Source organism: Peromyscus californicus, unplaced genomic scaffold, assembly GCF_007827085.1.
Source record: "Peromyscus californicus insignis strain IS unplaced genomic scaffold, ASM782708v3 Scaffold_11__1_contigs__length_118956290, whole genome shotgun sequence".
Classification (NCBI taxonomy): domain Eukaryota; kingdom Metazoa; phylum Chordata; class Mammalia; order Rodentia; family Cricetidae; genus Peromyscus; species Peromyscus californicus.
The window spans coordinates 51,054,421-51,075,363 of NW_026294402.1; the positions used below are offsets into that span (position 1 = coordinate 51,054,421).

General features: G+C 50.2%; 1 protein-coding gene across 2 annotated transcripts in view; it reads right to left on the reverse strand.

Moving 5' to 3' along the window:
* Lingo1 (leucine rich repeat and Ig domain containing 1) overlaps positions 1 to 20,943 on the reverse strand; it is a 266,682-nt gene that overhangs the window by 22,523 nt on the left and 223,216 nt on the right. For both annotated transcript variants that reach the window (XR_008222940.1, XR_008222941.1), the window contains 2 exons: positions 19,774 to 20,059; positions 3,861 to 11,893 (listed from right to left, as the gene is read on the reverse strand). The gene's annotated coding sequence lies outside the window, so the exon portion shown is untranslated. The remainder of the gene's footprint in view (positions 1 to 3,860; positions 11,894 to 19,773; positions 20,060 to 20,943) is intronic.

A 20,943-nucleotide genomic window follows, 5' to 3' on the forward strand; every position in this document is an offset into this window, starting at 1 on the left:
ACTGGTAGGTTGATCACGCCTCACTGGGTGGCCCCATTCTCATGCGCAAGTTTTCAGGACTGATTGGACTCCACGGATGGAATATTAATTTTCAAAAGAAAAAAAAAAGAAATGAAATTGGGAGGGGAATGTGCTGAGGGTTCTTGGAGGGGAGCTGGAAAGAACTACTGTGGGATGGACGTAATCAAGATATGTCATATACACATTTGAAAATTTCAAAGAATAAATTTAAAATATTATTAAATAAAATAAAACAAAAGTAAAAAGAGTGCTGAGGCTACAGTGGAGCACTTGCCTAGTTCATGTGAGCTCAGTCATTAGTACTGCACACACAAAACTCAGCAACAACCCAACAGAACCAAACAAAGAAACTTGTGCATGGATGGTTATAGCAGGTTTCCCTACATTAACTAAGGAAATTTGCAGGCAACCAATATACCCCTCAGTAGATGGATGGTAGATGGATGAGTTAACCATAGTACTACCAGACAACGGAATATTTTTAGTGTTAAAAATAAATGGCCAGAGAAGCTGAAGAGATGGCTCAGTGGTTAAGAGCACTTGTTCTTTCAGAAGACCTGGGTTCTATTCCCAGCACCCACATGGCAGTTCACAACTGTCTGTAACTCCAGTTCCAGGGGATCTGACTTCTTCTAGCTTCCATGGGTACCAGGCATGCATGTGGTGCACAGACATACATGCAGACAAAACATCCATACATACAAAATAAAAAAAAAAAAAATAAGCCGGGCGGTGGTGGCGCACACCTTTAATCCTAGCACTCAGGAGGCAGAGGCAGGCGGATCTCTGTGAGTTCGAGGCCAGCCTGGGCTACAGAGCGAGTTCCAGGACAGGCTCCAAAGCTACACAGAGAAACCCTGTCTCGAAAAACCAAAATAAATAAATAAATAAAATAAAAATTAAAAAAAATAAAAGAATTGATCAGGGCTGGTGAAATGCCTCAGTGGGTAGAGGCACTTCTTGACAATCACGATGACCTAAGTTTGATCCCCAGAACACATATGGTTTAAGGAAAGAGCCCCAGCCTGGTCTACAGAGCGAGGTCTAGGACAGGCACCAAAACTAAACAGAGAAACCCTGTCTCGAAAAACAAAAACAAACAAACAAAAGCCAACTCTAGCAAGTTGTCCTCTGACCTTGCTGTGGCATGTTGACAACCCCCACCCCATAAATACGTAGATGTTTAAAAAGTGAGCAGTGAAACCATGTAAAATCACAGAAGAATGTTGAAAGCATGTTGCTAAGCAAAAGAAGCCAATTGTAAAGGCTACAGACTTGATGATTACAATCAGGTGACATCATTCTGATGAAGGCGAAACTGTAAAGATATCAAAGGGTGGTGCTTGCTGGAGGTTGAGGTATGAGTAGATGGAGCACGGAACTTAACAAGTGTGAAACTATCCTGTAGGGTACTATGATGATGGATATGTGTCGGTTACCAAAATTCGTATGATGTCCAACACCAAGAGTAAGATCTTAATGTGGACTATGGACTCAGATGTGTCAGTGTGGGATCATTGACTGTAACCAACGTACTGGCTTGGGATGCTGATGATAGGGGAGGTTGTATGTGTGTAAGTAGAGTTCATATGGGAGCTCTGTTCTTTTAATTTTGCTGTAAACTTGAAACTGCTCTGAAAAAAATAAAGTCTATTTAAGGGAGCTAAAATAGCCAAAATCATCTTAAAAAATAACCAAGTTGTCAGACTCATATTTCCAGATCTCAAAACTTACCACAATGCTACAATAATCAAGACAGTGTAGTACTGGCATGAGATAAGACGTATGGATCAATGGGACAGAAATGGGAGTTCAGAAATGAACTCTCACATTTACAGTCTATCGATTTTCAACAGAGAGCCAAGAAAATTCAATGGGGGAAAGAATAGTCTTTTCAACACAGAGGCTTGAACAACTGACTATCCATAACAAAAGAATGATGCTGGGACCCTTTCCTATAGAAATGTGGACCAAAGATCCAAACACAAGGCTGAAGGCTGGGAAAGGTCAAGCTATAGGGCCCGAAGCCAGAGAGCACTGGATTAGTAGCCAGCCTAGGTATCTAGGTCTCCACACTGGGTGCTGTGATCCTTTGTCCCAGACTTTTGAGGTTGGCAAGTAACAGACGCTGGGTGACTCCATTGAGGCAGGAGGTGCCTGGTAAACATTTTCCATCTCTCCTTCAACTTATCAGTTTTGGAAGTCAGTGAGAGTAGACATTGGTGTAAACTTTTGAGAGGAATGATTTTTGCAGTGGGTATTACCCCCACTAAAGGAATGCAAGAGCAGTAGCATTCCATGAGACCTCCCTTGGCATCTGCAGAAATGCCAGCCGGAAATAACAGAAAGCAGTAGGTACAAAATTATTTGTAACAGCCTCTTCGACAAAATGGCCTCAATTTGCCAATTCCCCCATCAGTTAGGGTTAGGTTTTTCTTCCCTTAATCCTGGATTAACTTCCCTGCTAGCACTGGCTAAGGGGATGTTGCGGTGGATGTGATCGTGCATAGACTCCAAGTGCAGATGGAATAGTTCTTCCACTGGCTCCCACCTTGGGAACAAGCCTCAGCAGGCCTGCTGCAGCACGAGCCTGGACTATGACACAAGAGTCCTGGGGGCTGGAGAGATGGCGCAGCAGTCAGGAGCGCTTGCTGCTCTTCCAGGGGACCCGGATTTAGTTCCCAGCGTCTACATGGCTGTAACTGCCTGTAACTCCAGTTCCAGGGGATCTGATGCCCTCTCACGGCCTCTGTAGGCACCAGGACACACTCAGTGCACATACATACGTGAAGGCAAAATACTTATATTCATTAAATAAGGATAAATAGATCTTTGCGAAAACCCCAAGCCAGAGTCCTCCCAGGTTACAGCCACAGCTATTCCTCCAGCTGACCACAGGCCTGTGAATGCGCCCACCCGGGAGTGAGCCCAGCCCAGCCCAGCCCGAGACTGCCCTTGCAGACTGTGAGCAGAATAAATGCCTCAATTAAGACACTAAGCTTTGGGACTGTCAAGTAACTATTATTTATGGTTTCAAAAAAACTGATAGAGCCCCAAATTGGAGCCAACCCAGATGACCACTGATGCAAGGTTAGAGATATAAATGGCGGTCCAGCAGGACATTGGAGCACCCCATAGCCGTTAAAAAATGAGTTCGATCCGAATATACTGACCTCGAAGGAGTCCGTGATATATTGGTGAGGGATAAAGCAAGTGGCTGATCAATATATAAGCCCTGACCCCATTTTGATTCTTAAAAAAAAAGTCTCTGTGTGTGAATACATAGAACAGATCTACCTTAGCCAAAGTTGTCAGGGGGGCCAGACTTCACAGAGGTTGCCTCTGGGGGAGACAAGGAGGAATTTGATGTTTTTCTTTCTTTTTCTAATTTTTTTCAACGTTTTTAAAATTAGCACATAAAGTAATGGGTTTCATTTGGGCATTTTCATACATGCTGTTTCTGTCGACCCCCCCCTCCACTCCCCCACTTTGTCCCCTGCCCCCTCCTGCTGACCTGTCACCCTGCAGTAACTCCTGTTGTCACATCACACCTGCTCTAGGATCCCCTTCTTCTCATCTGGTCACCGAGAGAAGGAGCTGCTGAGATGACGTTTCCGCTTTGTTTTTGAAAAGCTGTACGAAGCTTGGTGTTTTCGGTGACTGTGTTTGTGGAAACCGAGGCTCAGCTGCTTCATGAAGCTTCTCCCTCCTTCTCCTCTGGCTCCTTGGCCCTATGGCTTCTGCTCCTCCTGAAGCAAAAGCCTACAGTCTGAGCGCCTCATGCCTGCAGAGACCCGTCTCCCAGACCCTTGACGGCTCCCAACCCGTTAGACGCTTACCTTGGTGTTACAGCAGGAAGAACGTGGGGGAATCAGATGTTTCCTGGCACAGGTTTAGGGAAACTGAAGCAGAGAGGTACACGGACATACGGAAGGCTTCTGTGAGACCTCAGCTGAGCTGATGCGAGCGAGACACAGGTCTCTGTTTACCTCTGGAGCCCAAGACCAGCCCAGACACCCCCGAGTCCCATTTCCCTAGGAGTGGCCCAGAGGGTTGGACACGCTCTCTCTTTCTGAGTATGGAGGGGGGGCTGTGAGGAGTGGAAGGGCCGAACTCCGGGAGGGGGGATGGGCATCTGTACCAGCCTCGGCCTGGAGCCTTTAGCAACAGTAGATAAAAAGCAAGAATAAAGGAAAGAGAGCAAAATGTCACACATGCTCTGCTGCCATTAGCCACCAGAGAAGGGAAATGTCCCATAATTAGGCCAGGTCTTTGTTAGCTTTTGTAGAGGGGAGAATGAGGAGGATGGCTGTGGGTGGGCACTGTCCCTCTGGGGGCACAAACATCTTGGGGCCAGTGCTCCATGACCTACCCAGCCGACACCCTGTTTCTGGGGCTGACGTGACCAGGTGGGGGTGGGTAGAAAGGAGGCCAGGGAAGGGGGGGACTCCTCCCCTTGGAAGCCTACACGTGCAGCTCCGAGGCCTCCCTGCTAAACCACCGAGCTGTTGTTTGTTTATATTTCTCTCATTATTATCCAAGTCACAGAAACACCCGGGTAATAGCTGTAAAATTACACACTCGCAGCTAATTCGGGTACGACTCTTGGCACAGCAGCCGCGTTTTAAGGAGAAATAAACAAGGCCTGAAATAAAAGTCGGCAGGAATACAAATCTACAGCAATGAGCCGGCAGCATCCCTCAGGCGCATGTGCGTGTCATTCTCTTCCCCCTACCCATGCACAAGGGCACGTGACGGGCACGTGACGGGCACCGGGCCCTTTGCATGCTTCTGCTGCCTGCCTGCAGGGCTAACCCAGGGCCCTTTCTCACCACTTGGCTCCCTCTAGCCAGGTTCTGGATTGGGCTAGCCTAGTCTTTGGAGAGCCAAACTGCCCTCCCCATCTTAATTTCCTTTTTCCTGTGGGTGAGGTACCTACAGTCTTCTCTCTCTCACTAGGGAGCGATGGTAAGTTAACCGCTAGGCTATCCTTCATTTATTCATTTAATGAGCAGCTACTGTGTCAGGCACTTTTGTCTTTTGAGTGGTCAGTGAAACGCAGACGTTGATCTTTTGCAGGACTGACATTTGGCGCAGGAGACAGAGAATAGAAAAAAGAAACACAGGGATAAACATACAAACAAAACAGAACAATACCCTGAATGATTAGTTACAGGAAAATATGCACTAAACGGTAAGTCACTCGATTGGTTAGAAAGACATGGGTGGCCATGTCCAAAAGTTGCCTAATGATGGACAGGTGTCAGTCAGGACAGCAGTTTCTCAAGGTAACTTACAGGAATCCAGATTTGATTCTCTTTTATTGACTATTAATAAAATGTGGTTATAAGTTTGAAATCTTAGAAGCTGGAGAGATGGCTCCGGAGTTAAGAGCACTGATTGCTCTTCCTGGGTTCAATTCCCAGCACCCACATGGCGGCTCACACCTGTCTGTAACTGCAGTTCCAGGAGACCCGACACCCTCATACACATGCACACCTGCAAAACACCAATGCACATTAACAAAACAAAAGTTTGAGATCTTGGTTCCATAAACGTATAGCTCAATACTGCTTTAAATGACTTAAAAACGGAGCTTAGAGAGATGACTCAGCAGTTAAGAGCACTGGATGCTCTGGCAGGGGACCTGGGCTCAGTTCCCAGCACCCACATGGTGCCCATAATCTTTTGTAACTCCAGTTCCAGGGGATCTGACGCCCTTCTTTGGTTCCACAGACACCAGGCATGCACACGGTGCACAGACATACATGTAGGCCAAACATGCACACACTTAAATCTTTAAACTTCTTAAAAGTGCTCTGTAATACACCTTTGTTAGATGCCAGAAATAAGCCATAGAAAGCCTTTACAAAAAAGAAATTAATAAATATACAACAGGTTAGGAAAAGAAAAAAAAAAAACAGAATGAGCAAGAAATGGTCAGATGGGAATTTTAGGAAAGCCTTCGGGGGTGGAGGCGGGGAAGGAAAGTCAAGCTGAGGGAACTCATGGGCAAAAGGCCCTGAAGCGGCAGGAAGGCCAGTGCTACCCTGGGAGCTGGGGCTGGGGTATAAACTGGCCTGGAGAGACATGCAGGTGTGGTAGGCCACCCCTGGGGGCCAGGAAAGGACAAGAAGAGTCAGAGGAAGGCTGTAGTAGAGGGAGAGCTGATTCCGGGTTTGGGGAGGATTTCCTGAGTGGCCGGGGGTCGGGGAGGGGAAGCTTGTAGAAGAAGCAGGGAGGCTGAGGCTGTGGCCCTGGAAGGTGCTCCGTTGGCCTTGGAAAGGGCAGGCATAGTGTAGGCAGGAACAGGCAAAGGCAGGTAGGACTGGGACACGGAGTGCAGGGGTGTGGCGTGTCTGGGTGTCTGATGGAGATGCATTTCCTACAGGATGGGCAGCTTTGGGGCACTTGAGACACAGAGGGCACCTGAGGCCGTGAGAATTGTCAAGGCTGTCTAAGAGTAACGAGAGGTGTTTGGAAATGTGTAACTCCCAGCTTCACTCTGGGACTGAATGCGACTCTGTGACATCACTAATTAGAATCAAAAATCCTGTCACAGCTGGTCAAGAGGATGAAACAGAGGTGTCAAGTGTTTACCTAGTTGGGTCTCACTCACTGGAGTCTTTTGAGTAGACACTGTCAGGGTGTGATCCGACCCCTTGAGAAGCTGACAGACACAGAGGTGGCTCTTTCTACCCATGTCATAACTACCCTGGGGTGTCTGTACCACATGTATGACTGATTCCTCCATCTACACTATAATATGAGGGGATATGTATGAAGAGCATGTGCTAGAAGTAAGAACACAGGCACCAAATTTCCCCTTTCTTCTGCCTTAAGAAACCTGGGGTGCAGGTGGAGCTGGGAAACACGAGGACAAGGTTTACCAGGATCCCCAACTCTGATGGCTAGGGGTTCCCTGTCTGATGATTCTTGGACCCTGGGAGGTAGCTAAGCCCCTCCAACTCCAAACCTTCCTGCACCCCACTGTTTGTCCACCAGCGTATGTTGGAGGACATGTATGTTTCACACCCCTGTGCATGTCAGAGCACACAGTAAAAACATGCACAAGTTGAGCATGGCGGCAACACATTTGTAATGTCAGTGCTCTGAGAGCTAAGATAGGAGCTCAAGGTTATCCCAAGTTCCACGACCAACCTGAGTTACACAATGAGACTGTCTCTAAACAACAATAACGAGAAACAATAACAAAACCCCTCCGACGGGGGCTGGAGAGATGGCTCAGCAGTTAAAGCATTGGCTTCCTTCCCAGATGACCCAAGTTTGAGTCCCAGCACTCACATAATGGTTCACAGCCACCCAAAACTCCAGTTCCAGGGGATTAGATGCCTTCTTCTGACCTCTGTAGACACCAGGCACATGAGTGGTACACACATGTACATGCACACAAAATACTCACACAAATAAAAAAAATAAGCAAATCTTTAAAATTAAAAACAACCCTTAAGGACTGGAGAGATGGCTCAGAGGTTAAGAGCACTGGCTGCCCTTCCAGAGGTCCTGAGTTCAATTCCCAGCAACCACATGGTGGCTCACATCCACCTATAATGAGATCTGGTGCCCTCTTCTGGCATGCAGGCGTACATGCAGGTAGATCGCTGTATACATAATAAATAAATAAATCTTTTAAAAAAATGATGTGTTCATGTGTCACATGTGTACACACAGATGTGCAGGTACAGATGTGAAGATTTGTGTGCACAGCTCCTCTGTCCTCGTGATCCTGCAGCTGAACTTGTAACCACTATCCGGGGGCTGAGTTCCAGGTGCTCTCTGGGGGCCTCAGCATGGCAACGCCTCCACAGTCTTCCTTCATGTTTATTGGGCTGTTCAGGAAGCCTGCTGTACACAGTAGCTGTTGAGAAGTTGGGTTACGTTGGGGCAGAAGCCTGAGGTTTTGGGACCTAAAGAGGAAAAGCTCCTGGAACACTAACCATGCTAGCTCAAGGCTGCTGAGGGAGCCACTACTTCAGCAAACACCTAAGGTGAGGGCAGCAACCCTTGGCCACTTAGAAGGTCACCTCAGCAGCATGGTAGGGCCTGAAAACCCTCTCCTCGGCCTTAAGAGACCCGGCACATTGGCAGAAAGCAGGGCTTCGACCCCACCGCCCCCAAATACACCCCATGACCTGTCATTGTTCCGTGTATGCAGTGCACAGAGCCTGTCCCAAACCCGCTCAGCGTCATTTAGCAGTTATGCTCATATGAGCCCTGGGCATCTCAGAACTCTTAGGATGACAAGTATAAACAGTCACAGACAAATGCTGACACAGTAGTTGGTGCAGACAACTGGATCACCCCTGGCCCCAGCTGGATACCCCTCGGCAGAGTCCAATTTCCTATTTTGTCATCTCCTTGATGTATCTAAACAGGAATGGGGAGATGGTTGCCCCAGGAGCAGTTTAAACGTTTTATTTATTATTTTGAAAAGAGAACATGTTTATATGTTTAAAAAATTTGAAAAGCTAGCCGAGAATAAAGCAAGAAATCTTTCTCCCCCACATCCCTCACCAGCCACTCCTTCCCAGTCTAAGCCTTCCTGGGCTTCCTGTGGATACAAACATGAACAGATTCTGAATGGATGACTAAATGATTTGGGGGATCTTGTGGTATGGGGAGGGCCCAGCCTTCTGTCCCTGCCCACCCTCAAACCCAGGGCTGCAGCCCTAACAGGATGATAATCAATAGGACACTTTCAAATATTTATGAAACCCTGGTGGATTTTCTCAGTCTGGAGTTGTAGCTTTCATGGAATTTGGCATTAGGAGCTAGAAGGTCAATATTTTCCCTGGGCCACTGATGACTGACCGAGATGTGAGCCTTTTTGGCTTGCTTCTGGCCCCTTGGGCCTGGCTATTCCTGCCCTGTCAGCTTCTTGTAGATGGTTCTTGAATTTTCTGCCATGGGAGGCTGGTGAGAAAGGACACCGAGGCCAAACCTCTCTGTGGGAGCTTTGGGGTGGGCAGAAGTGCCGCACAGACTCACTGGAGGGATTTGGGGAAGTCAGTATCCTTCCCTGAGCCTGTCAGCTGATATCCAGAGTGGGAAGTTCGGCTAATCTCTGACCTCGCTCCCAGGGTTCCACAGGGCTCTCTGTCTCTCCAACATGTCCAGGCACAAGGCAGCGCTGGATTGGGTTCCTTCTTCCTGCTTGTTGTTCGGGGAGCTGTTTCCTGGAGCCGAGGAAGCTGTGGCCTGAGAGCCTGGGCATCTTTGGAACTTGTCCCTACCTCATGGCTTCTCGCTGGGGCCCGAGGGAGCGGATGTTACAAAGCTGACGGCATCCAGTTTGATCGGGATTGAGGGATGGCCACCCGCCCCGTTGATGGAGGGTTGTGAAAACCAAGCTGACAGCTCCATAACCCTGAGGGCAGAGCCAGGGCAGCCAAGACCAAATGAGCTTGGCTGTGGTGGGGCAGGGGAGGGACAGCCAGGAGGAGCCAGTCAGAATACACTGCACGGGCCTTCCTCACCCCTATGCAGCCTTCAGAGGTGTGGAGGGGAGAAGGTACTTACTTTTGTATTTGGGTAGTTGGAACGTACTCAAGGATTACCATGCTTATTGTTTTCACCACAAAACTCAAGCAGCCTGCCACCCTACGACACAGGTTCCCTCCCCTGAGCAGCCACACTCCTATTGTTAGCTCTGTGCTGGATACCTCAAAGTCGGTTCCACCCCTTGCAGAGTGAGCCAAATATCTGCATGTGGACAGAGCTGCGTTTTGTTGTTGTTTTGTTTTGTTTTTGAGACAAGGTCTTACTATGAAGACCCTGTCTAGGCTGACCTGGAATTCACAGAGATCTTTGCCTCTGCCTCTGGGGTGCTGGAGTTAAAGGTATGAGCTACCACACCTGGCCCAAACTGTCATTTTTTCAAAAAAAAAAATGACTTAAATAGAATACTACTTCATAGAACTCATTCTGGAATTTGCTTCTCCCCATAAGTTTGGGGGAGTCTTTCATGATAGAAATTAATTTTTTTTACCCCTTTTAGCTGCTTCAAAGTATTCCTTAGTTCTTTAAACAATTCCCGTATTGATGGGAGATGGGCAGTTTCTGGTATTTTGCTATTATACAAAGGATCCTTGGGAATATCCTTTTGTACATGTGCTCTTGTTTGTGTGTGCGTATGAGTGCATGAATGCATGTTAAGGTCAGAGGACAGCCTTGGATGATGTTGCTCAAGACCTTTATGTGTACACATGTATGTAGAGTCCAGAGGTTAATGTGTCTTCTTCAGTCACATTCCATTTTTTTTTTCCAGGCAGGGGCTGTCACTGAGCCGGAAGCTCACTGATTGGCTAAGCTGTCTGTCCAGGGAGTCCCAGATGTCAGCAAGAAGCAGCTTTTAGGAAATAGACTAGCATTGGAGAGTCAGGGATGCCTAGGCCACAGGCTCCGAGCTTTGAGGCCAAGGCACAGACAGACTCTAGGGCCTCCTCCTTTGTGCCTTCATTCATTAGTATTAGGGGTTTCCTCCAGACTCTCAAATGTGTCTACAGCCCTAAGAGATTCCAAGTCCGTGGACTGAAGCAGAGTCTCCAGGAGCAATGAGAAGATTCAGGACCCAGGGTTCAAACCTCACCTCTACCCTCATCTGTACACTAAGGGACTGGACCTGCACATCCTTCATGGTCTCCTGGCAGCTTCAGCTCTCCTCTCCTTTATCCCAGGAGAAGGGCTGCTGGAGGGTCCCTAGGTTCCAGGGGACAAAGAATAAAAGAGCGGGATACCCTGGGGAGCAGGAGGTATTGAGAGGAAAGGGTGGTCTGAGGTCAAGGAAGTCCCTTGTCCTTCTCTACCACATGTACAAAGAAAACTTAGAATGGAATAGAGTATCCAGGCATGGGGAGCCCTGGGAAAGCTGTCTGGGCCTGGGCTCGCTGGACTCCTCTGCAGCCCTCCTCCAGGCTCTATATCCAATTGGCCCACAGTGGGTGATGGAGGAAGGGAGACCGGCCCTGTCCTTAGCAAACTCTTGCCATACAGACCTCATGAGCAACTTCCAGATCAAGCCACTGGACTCTGGGGCAGTAGGGATTCAAGAAGAAAGCAGCCTTGGGTGCTATAGCAGTCTAGGAATGATGCTTTGAAATTGGCAGGTGTCTTTCGTATCACAGCCCACGCTTCCTGGAGAAGGAGAAGGGAGTCTGCACTGAGGGGGCCTCCTAAATTTGTGCTCTGGCACCAGGCATACTTGGGTAGAACTCTACCACTTCACCTATCAGATGGACAGCCATGAATGACTGAGTTGGTATCTCTGCTCTCTGGTAACGTTGTGAAATGAGGGTAATAATAGATTCTGACCTAGAGGGCTGTGGTTGAGGATGTTAAATGTTTCCTAATGGTGCCTGGCACAAAGCGAGCACTCAACAAAGACGGGCCATGTTTTACTGTTCCCATAATTGTGATTAAAGGATGAGAGACTCTGAAAAGTGGAGGGGGAGGGGGCAGTTCAGCCAGCTGTGAGGGGCCACTGGGAGCATCTAGAAGGAGGCTTTACCTTTTTGTGCACAAGGAGGCGTCCTTAGAGTTTCAAGATGATGGTTGTATAGTTCCCAGTTCTGACACCCATATCCTGGGGACCAAATGCTATGAGCTTTTAAACCTAAGTTCTATAAAGCAGACCCCAGGGCGAAGAGTCAGTATACAGCTGGAAGAATCCCAGAGGCAGTGGCAGGATCAAGGCAACCATGTGGGGCTGGGGTTGGAAGTCAGGAGAGGAGAGCCTATTCTGACTGTGCAGAAGACCAACTCTTCCGGCGGGTGATGGGAGAGGACTCAGACTGAGTCAACCGCAGATCTTCAGGGACAGTGTCTCTGCAGGTCTGAGCCTCTAGTTTCTCATCTGTAACAAGAGAAGGGGAGGCTAGATCAGGTTACCAGAGAGTCCTGACTGTAAGTAGCCACCTCTGAGAAGAAATTAGGTATGGAAGGTGAGTTGGAGGGGCACTTGAGGGAGGGACCTCCAGGAGGGAAAGGTAAGCTGTAGTCACAAATAAACCAGACCCTGCGCGCCCCCCACCCCCTCCCTGGCAGAGGTGACAGCTCCTCTACTTCCGAAGCAGAGGCTGACTGACTGATGAGAAGGCTCCCGAGCTAGCCTGTCAGCAAGTGCCCCCTGCCACCTTTGCATGGCTAATTTGCATAACATTTGCACAAATCTGCATAATTTAGGAAGCAGCCAGTACTCCTCTTGGGCAGTCAGCTCTCTATGATTTTATGAGCTTTGAAGTAGCCCTTTCTTCTTCTGCCCACCCCCCTCTCCGCTTTCCTTTCTTCCGCATCTGGCCTGTCAGGTCCTGTTGCCTCTGCCCACCTCTCTGGGGTGGTAGGTTGGACCTCCAAGACTTTCTCAATCCCCAGAGAAAGGCCCATGCAACTGTTGAGAGCAGCCTCAGTCAGCCCTCTGAGAGGGGATTACAGAGTTCACCAAGAGTGGGTCAGGATCCAGGATGAGCCCTCTTTCCTGACAGGGTGGCGGAGGGGGCAAGATGCATCTGGGTTAGCAAGGCTTTTAGCTTCTGCCCTTGATGGTAAGGCTAGGACTGTGCCCTGAGGCTCAGAGACTGGCTGTCCAAGCAGTTGTCCCCACTGTCACTACGGAGGACTGCTCTCTCAACATGTTTATTCTTGGACTGGTGAAGACTCTCTTGGGTATGAGTAATACCAACTTTACTCCACACAGCTTAAGAAAACCAAAAAAGGCTGGGTACCGTGCAGTTTAGCGGCAGGGTATGTACTTAGAACGCACAAGGCCCTAAATTAGAACCCCAGACATTGAAAAGAAAGGAAGAGAAGAAAGGAAGGGTGGGGGTGGGGGGAAGCAATGTCTTGGCTCACATAGTTGAGCCATAAGGGGACATGGGGACTTCAGGCACATCTGACTCTAGGGGTGCAAACACTATTGTGAAGATGTTTTCTTTGCTGTCTTTCCCTTGGTGGTGAATCGAACTCCCAGCCTTCACCCCAGAAGCTCTACAGTGACATTCTATCGGCTCTAAGTCCATGAGTCCACCATTCCAGAATCAATTTTATTGATTTCACTTAGGTCATGTGCCCTAAAGCACATGTGACTGCTCATTGGCCAGGCTCAGGCCACATTTCCAGCCTGGAGACAAAGACAGAATCAATCCTGACCCAGGGGAGGACAGCTCCCTAGAGCAAGTCAGGGACCACTCTCAGAAGGTGGGGGTGGGGTAGGAGGGTGTTGGGGTCAGGTGACCACTAGTGCTTCCCTAGTGAATGAATCTGATTCCACGTGTGAAGAACTGGAGGTGGAGGTGGGATGAGGCTGTGGATAGGAGCACAGTGCCTTACAGCGGCAATTCTCTTTCCTCGGTGTCCTAAGACAGGACTTAGGCAGAATCTTAGTCCCACAGGTACCTTGTTACAAGATAGGGTGTAATGCTCTGACCTCCTAGTGACCAGGACTCTGAGCCACCTGGCCTCTGGAAAGCAAAGATGATGACTGCCATGCTATAGAAGAGACTGTGGAGGCCATCTAGATAGAAGACAGGGACAGTGTCATTGAACTGTGAAGGAAGAAACACTCTGTCTTAGTTAGGGTTTCTATTGCTGTGAAGAGACACCATGACCGCAGCGACTCTTATAAATGAAAACATTTCATTGGAGCTGGCTTACAGTTTCAGAGGTTGAGTCCATTACCATCATGGTGAGAAGCATAGCAACATGTAGGCAGACAAGGTGCTGGAGTGAGAGCTGAGAGTTCCACATCTGAATCAGCAGGCAGCAGGAAGAGAGTGAGACACTGGGCCTGGCTTGGGCATCTGAAACCTCAAAGCTCCACCCTCAGTGACACACTTCCTCCAATAAGCCTACACCTACTCCAACAAGGCCACACCTCCTAGTAGTGCCACTCCGTATGGGCTGCTTATGGGGGCATTTTCATTCAAACCACCACACACAAGCCTATCTCTTTAATGCTGGGGCTGCAGAGAGGCAGGGAGGCATTATAGACATAAGAAACTCCCGTTTCAACACAATTCCTGAGCAGTGGTCCAGGCTCCACCCACACCATGAGTGTCAGAACTGCTGAGTCTCCAGTGATGCCAGGGACAAGCTTGGCACTTGTCCTGCTCTGCAGGCCCCCAGCTACCCAGTCTAGATGCATTCTGAGCTCCTGCTGTGCCCACTCCATGCTGCCAGGCAACCTGCCCATCCTGCCATCTTTGGCCAGGACTGGAGTGGGCTCCTGCTTCTCAAGACTGTACTCCCAGGGAGAGTCACCTGCTTCCTACTCTGGACTGCCAGTGCTGGGCTAAGAGCTCTGCTTATTAATCTTCAACAGTGCCACCAGGAGGCTAGGGGTTTCATTGTCAGCTGCCTCCCTGAGTTATAAATTAGGATCTGAGATCCTGAGAGGGTAAGCCACATGATTAAGGTGGTACACTGGCAAATAATAGGGGATTGGAGACCTCGAGGGTCTTTAAACTGTGTAGCACCCTTTACTCTGCCTGGGTCTTAGTCCCACTATCTGTACAATGGGCCAGATGTCACCTGGGTCCTATGCTGTCAGAGGTAGATGAGTACTAAGTGGGTCTTTAGAAAGCTTAAGCAAGTGCCCTTTATTTTTTTTCAAACATAATTCTTTATTGATTCCATGGGAATTTCACATCATGCGCCCCAATCCTGCTCACCTCCTAGTCCTTCTGTGTCTCCCCCTCACCCCTGGAGCATCCCCCCAAAATCAATTAAAAACAAACAAACAAACAAAAACCCTTCATTTCTCCATCTCTCCAACACCTCTTCATTCACCCCAGAGGCATTGGGAGCTACGGTGTGTCACGGAGTAAACCCTTTTGTCCAATCAGCCCCACCCACAAAATGTTCATTGCAATGAGTCACTGGTCTGGCTCAAGGCCTCTGGCACACCTTCATCACTGGACCCTCACTAAAACTCCTCTCTGATATCCTGCTGTTGCCCCGAGTCACGGAGATCCTGTGGTTATTGTTCTGCAGGACCAGTCCCTTCGCACACTCCAGCAGGTCATAGATGGGGTGGATGTTAAGGTGGGCCACCCCAAGGCCCAGGATGTGGGTCTGGGTAGCAGCTGAGCTGGTTGGTCTGGGCCACTGTGATCTCCCCTCTTAGGCAAGGGGCAGAGCCTAGGCCCAAACCATCAGGGCCAGCTCTCCCACACCCGTGGTGAGGGATGGGGCCATCTCTCCATGAGAGGCGGGCCAGCTATCCTGCTGCAGTGACCAGCAAGAGGCAGGGTCAACTATCTCAGGGCCAGGCCACCTTAACACAGGCCTTGGATTTCAACATGCATAGTTCCTATGACCCCCTCTGGCAACACGGGCCATGGACACCATCACAGATCCCAGCTGCAGCAGGACCACGGACCCAGACATGGCCCTTGATAGCAGCTCACTCAGGCCTGGATGTCACCGGTGGCAGCACAGGACACCCAGATCAGTATGGACCCCAGTGGTAACAAGGCCCTCTGACACCAACATGGTCTCAGGTGGCTGTTCAAACCCCAGGCATCGGCATAGGTCTCAGTGGTAACAAGAGCCAGGAACATCAATTCAGATCCTGGCTGCTGCTGAGGCATAGACTTAGACATGGCCCTAGGCAGTAGCCCAGGCATGGACAACATCATGGCACCTTGTGACAACACAGGACATCCAGCTCAGCATGGCCCCTGTGGTGGCATGGCCCTCTGACACCAACACAGTCTCAGGTTGCGACCTAGACTCCAGGCATCTGTGTGGCCTTTGGTGTTACCATGGGCCACGGACATCAACTCAGACCCTGACTATGGTGGGACCATGGATCCAGACATGGGTCCCGGTAGCAGCCTAGGCCTGGATGTCACCATGGCCTCAGAGAGCAGGTGCCCTTTACATCTTGTCTTTGCTGCCAGTGAGGGGCAAGGGAGCCAGGAGCCTGTAGCCCCCAAGGCTTGGGTAAAGGGCATGTGTGAAAGAAGAGGGTGGGCTGGGCCTTATGTCATAGAGAGGAGGCTGCAAAGGATGAGGCTTCTGGTGAGCACCACAGGTGAATGGGGCAGAGGGAGCGGAATAGCCTGTCCTGACCTGAGAAGGACTTCAGCTGGAAGGGTAGAGGTTTTGATACCAGAGGGAGCAGGACATGCATGGGCCCGAGCAGAGGCCATCTGGGTAGGGGAAGGGGACAAGCACAGATTCCCTGAGGCTCCTCTTCTGTATTCCCTGTGGTGCTGATGCTGGGCCGGGCTTATCCAGATGCGCTTCCAGTTCTCCTCGCTAGGGGTGCTGGGTCTGGAGCTGTCACTACCGTGCCCCCCTTCATGTTCCACCCCATCCCCTGTCCCCCACCCAACCACCACTGCTACCACTTCCTGCTGCCTGTGGTCTGAGGTACACAGACGGCAAATTTTAGCTCTAGGTCATACTTCAAAGTGGGGGTGGGGGTGGGCAGGGGTGCTCCACAAGCTTGTAGAGAAGAAAGAAAGCCCATGTGGGGGCCTTGCAACCTGATTTGTGACTGGTGTGTTCTCCTACCTGGGAAGAGCCAAGCTCAGATTCTGGAACGTTCTCTCAGTCACTTCTGCCTCTAAGATAACAAGCTGCTTTATTTGTTTTTAATTTTAAAATTACATCTATGTATGTAGCGTGTGTGTGTGTGTGTGTGTGTGTGTGTGTGTGTGTGTGTGTGTATGTGTGTGTGCGCGCACGCGCTCTCTCTCTCACATGCAATTGCATTCGCATACAAGCACAAGCCTCAGTGTGCACATAGAGATCAAAAGACAATTGGTAGAAGTCTGTTCTCTCCTTCCACCCTATGTGTCCAGGAGGTCAGATTCGGGTCATCAAATTTGGCTGCTAATGGCATTATGCCCTGAGCTATCTTGCCACAACCTGCCTTGATGGAGGAATTTCTGGCAGGCTAGTGATGTGTGTGTGTGTGTGGGGGGGGGTTGTCCCCCAGTTCACTGTGGTGTGGGTTGCCTGTCTGTGTATGCTTCTCCCTGACTCAAGTTTTCAGTGAACACACAGCGAGTGAGGAGCCCAGGGGAGGCTAGCTCCCCATAGAAACAGTCAGTGCTTCACTGTAGCTAACCATGGCAGCTGCCAAAAACAAGAGCTGAGGAGAAAGAGGCAAGGGTCCCACACTGGAGCAGGGAGCTGGCCTCTGCCACCTGCCACACAGCCTGCGCCAGGAACCGCTAAGCCTCCTTGTTGAGCTGGCTCCTGCAGCCATGTGGGTCTCCCTGGGAAGCCACTCGGTCCTTCTCACCTCCCTGCCTCCTAAAGAGCAGCTTCCAGAGGATCTGGACACACACTCTCTCTCAGGAGACATTTGGGGGCACTTCCCCACTCTGCCTGGTAGTTTCCAGTTCCAGGCCCCAGGTGGCTGTGTGAGTTTCTTTCCAAGTCCTCCATTCCACAGATGCCAGCTTGCAGAGCTGACTGACGGTTACCCAGCAACGCAGCACATATTTGGGTCAACCAGCCTGGCCCTTGCCCTCATCCTTGATTTACTGGGACCTAAGGAAGCATGCAACCCATTGGCTTTGCCCTCTTTTAAAATACTTGGGCACTTAGTAAAAATAACTTCTCTGGGCAAAACCCTTTCCACAAGGCTTTCTATTTAAGGGCCTGGATGGGTGAGCCATTTGGGTAGACAGACTGAGAGGCATGGACGACAAGGTCCAGGTTTCATGCTCCTGATCCTCTGGTGATGGATTTCAAAGGCCCCTATAGGTGTCAGCCTTACCTTCCCAAATCTGACCAGGCACTACACCACACCTCAGAGCTGCTCTGCCCCACCCATCATTCCCCTCTTCAGACCCCTGGCCTTCATCCTTCCCTATTCGAGAACATTCCTTGTCCCAGCAGTACTAACACTGCACACCCCACTCTTGTTATACTCCTCAGCCCCATCTCTCTCATGAGTACCTCAGTGGGCCTCTGCTTCCTCCAACTCAGTCTCCACTCTAGAGTTAGACAGCCTGTTAGAAACACAGATTTGGGGGCTGGAGAGATGGCTCAGAGGTCAAGAGCACTGACTGCTCTTCCAGAGTTCCTGAGTTCAATTCCCAGCAACCACAATAGTGGCTCACAACCATCTATAATGAGATCTGGTGTCCTCTTCTGGCCTACAGGTATACATGCAGGTAGAACAGAATAAATAAATAAAATCTTCAAAGGGAAAAAAAGAAATGTAGATTTGATCCCCACCAAGTGCTTGTACAGAGCCTACATAGCCTCTGACTCCCACCATCAGGGCCCCCTCAGCAGGGCACCTGTGCCGCTTTTCTTCCCAGACTCCTACCATTGCAGGCATTTGTGGCTGTCTAATCCACACCCCCTTGTTAGGTCTGAACCATGGGCGACACCCCTCTCTGTCCTTCTAGTATCTGGATGGTCCTCCTAGCACCTTCTTGGACGCTCGCATCTGGCAGTCCTGGCCTGGCATCTGCTACTGTGCAATCAGTACAGGGCCACCATTTCCCCTAGGTTATTTTGCTCTGGCTATGTGCTCTCCACCCGCATTGGTACAAGGTTGGTACCCCAAAGCAGTTTGTATTAAGGAAGAAATTGCCACGCTGTGGTGGTGGCGCACACCTTTTATACCAACACTTGGGAGGCAGAGGCGGGTGGATCTCCAAGTCTGAAGCCAGTCTGGTCTGTAGAGTGAGTTCCGGGACAGCCAGGGCTACACAGAGAAATGTTGTCTCAAAAAACAAAACAAAAACAAACAAACAAAAAAACAAAAAAAAGGAAGAGAGGCTGAGTTCTTGCCAAGGTCTCCAATAGCAGGCCTATATTTTCCCTTCCTGGCCACAGGTGCTGTCTATTCTGTGGACTGCACAGAGCCCCCCTCACTTCCCCACAGTGGGCCCAAGCTGGCACATGGCCAGGGCCACACAGTCCTAGTCACCTCCCCATGCTCCTTCCCCATGGACTGCATCGGCCACATCCTCTTCTAGTTGAGAATGTGCCAAAGCCAAGATCGGACTTGATCCTGGGGTGTCCAGAATTGGTGGGCCTGGCAAGGAGAGTTGGGGGCGGGAGGACAGCAATGAGGGGGCATCCCTGGGGCCCAGCCAGGCCCTGCTCAGCCTCACTTCACCCTCATTCCAACCTTACCACCTCAATTCAGCTGCCTGGGAGCAGGGTTGTTCCAAGAGTCCAGTGACCCTGGCCTGGCCGTGTTGTGTCAACAGGAGGCAAGGGAAAAGGACCACACACGCTCACTCACCCAGGTGATGGGGAGGGGGAGAACTCTGCAAAGCCCAAGTCCTCACAGGAGCCTGCACCACATTCGGTACACTGCCCCCACTCCCTCCCCAAGCTCACTCTGCTCCCCCACACTGGTCTCTTTGATGTTACTCTACATTGACAGCATTCCCACCTCAGGGCCTTTGTACTTGTGCGACTTCAGAGTCTCAGGCTGGGGACCTGCAGGCCTCACCAACTCTGTATCTAGACTCCAGGTGCTCACTCAGGGAGCCCCACTTGTTAGGTTGCCCCCCCCCGGGGGCTTTTTCAGGCCTGTGCTTGTTTTTTCCCCACCTATCACTATCTAAAGCACTTTCCCCCTTCCTTATCTCAACTGTGCTCATTTCCCGATGGGATGTCAGCCCCGTGAGCTGGGAAATGTCAGTCCCCAGTGCTCTGAGGACAGGGGGAATTGAAGGAGTGCTTGCAGAATAAGGGAAGGACTGAGTTACCATTAGGTAGAAAGGGCAGCTGCTGGATAAGAACACTCACCTGAGCCAGGCCCTTTAAAACATCTGTGATGTTCCGGAATCTTCCTGAACTTCCGATCCTCAGATGTCAAGGAAACCAAGGACAAAGACGTTGACCGACTTTCCTAAAGTGGTGACTGAACCAGGCTAGTGACGTGACGTCTCCAAGGAAAGCCACAGTCTGGGCTCTGTGGCAACCAGGGGGTACCCCGGTCTGACTTTCACAGGGAGACTCCCTTGGCCCTGAGACTCCAGGGCATGTGCAGACTCTGGCGTTCTCAGTTCTGCCATGGAACCAGAGCCTTAGTCTGGGAAGAGAAGAAACAAGTGAGTGGCATCTTCTGTCCCTGCCCCTGGTCCCGTCCTGTTACCTGCAAGGCCTCCTGACAAAGTAGATCACCAGAATGCCTCTCACAGCTGGCTCCTGGTGCTCCAGGCTGCAGCCTCCCAGGAGCCCAGCTTAAACCCCACAACTTTCTCCTCTGCCCGGCTGGCTTTGCCCACGGTGTCGGAGGCACATGAATTCCCTTCTGACTCAACCTTCCTCACGCCCCCTGTCACCCCCTCTTCTTCTAGTGGCCCCCAGATCCTCATTTCCCACTGTCCTGTGCTGTCATCTCCTCCAGCAGAGTCCCTGGGGGGGAGGTTGTATATGAGATTATTTTGTGGAATCCAATAAAAATTTTAATCAGGTCACCATCATTACAGAGAGGAAATGATAGATTGTCCCTGACGCAGACGATGTGGAAGAAAAAAAAAGAACCTGTCAATCCATACACTTGGATACACTCACAAGCACGTGTCAGCGCCTCCATGCCTGCACACTGGCACCATGCTTTTGTACACTTGAGTGTGCTCAGCAGGTACATCCATCATCAGATAGTCCCTGCCACCCTGACTATGGACATTGGTTCATGGGCTCAAATCCTGCTCCACTGGGAGGTTGCTGTCTGGTGTCTGCTGGTGCTGGGCCTGCAATTGACTCACTCACAACTGGGAGATGCCACCTCAGAGAAGAAGCCTAATGCCCATGAGCTCCCGCTCCAGGCTCTGACATCTGTGAGTCCTAAGCTACAGTACAAGTGCAGATGGCTGCCCACAAATGATCTGTCTGGATATTTAAGGTTCTAGATCATGCCTAGGCTCTTGGGTTGACAAATAGCAACTCAGAAGACTGGGGTTGGCTGTGGAA